General features: G+C 49.9%; 1 non-coding gene across 1 annotated transcript; it reads left to right on the top strand.

The window, feature by feature from the left end:
- The first annotated feature begins 356 nt into the window (after positions 1–356).
- LOC130327398 (U2 spliceosomal RNA) lies at positions 357–547 on the top strand. Its single transcript, XR_008871783.1, has one exon. It is a non-coding gene; the product is annotated as a U2 spliceosomal RNA (small nuclear RNA).
- Positions 548–981: the final 434 nt, after the last annotated feature.

The following is a 981-nucleotide window of genomic DNA, read 5'->3' as shown; positions in this document are numbered from 1 at the left end:
TACCGTTTGGGGACAGCCAAGGAGGCATCTGCAGGCAACAAAGGTAGGTGTGTGCTTGTGTGTGTGTTTCCTATGCAGATCCTAAGCCCAGTGTCACATGCAAGTAGGAGGAGTAAGAAGGGTTCCTGGCAAATCCGGGTTATGGATTGCATTTAAAAAGGCCCCGTGGGAGTGCAATGGGCCCCTGTCTTGCTGCTTAGCAATAATGGTATGGGTTTAGGTTCTGCTGTGTGTACTGGTGGTTGACTGCCCCCCAGCCCAGAGTGTGCATGGAAAATTGTCTGGCAGCCTCCCTGACAGCAAGCAGTGATAGTGCCCATGAAGGGGACCTTGTTGGGCCCGCCCCTTTCACGGTTATCGCTTCTCGGCCTTTTGGCTAAGATCAAGTGTAGTATCTGTTCTTATCAGTTTAATATCTGATACGTCCCCTATCTGGGGACCATATATTAAATGGATTTTTGAGAACGGGGGCCGATTTCGAAGCTTGCTTCCGTCGCCCTATGCATTGACCCGATATGGCAGTATCTTCGGGTACAGTGCACCACCCCCTTACAGGGTTAAAAAGAAAGATTCCTACTTTCATTGCTACCTGCTTGCTGGCTAGCCAGCTAGCCAGCCCTGTGGGCCTTGCTGCTGCTGCAGCCAAAAAACAAAAGGTGGTGCTGCTGCTGCTTCTGCTTCTGCTTGCTTGTGTCTGGCCCCTGTTGGAGCGTCCAGGCACAGGACTTCTGCTGCTGCTGACTAAATGGCCTCCTTAATTGGATCATTTGAGTAGCCAGCACACCTGTGCAGGTAGGGCATGACATGATAGGCAGCTGCCTTGATAGCGGGTGGGTGCTGAATGTTCCTAATTGACAAAATAAGATTAATGCTTATGAAGAAATATAAAATCTCATCCCTTCCCCAATATCGCGCCACACCCCTACCCCTTAATTCCCTGGTTGAACGTGATGGACATATGTCTTTTTTCGACCGTACTAA

Source organism: Hyla sarda, unplaced genomic scaffold (assembly GCF_029499605.1).
Source record: "Hyla sarda isolate aHylSar1 unplaced genomic scaffold, aHylSar1.hap1 scaffold_2982, whole genome shotgun sequence".
NCBI classification, from domain to species: domain Eukaryota; kingdom Metazoa; phylum Chordata; class Amphibia; order Anura; family Hylidae; genus Hyla; species Hyla sarda.
This window is presented reverse-complemented; position numbering and strand designations above follow the sequence as displayed.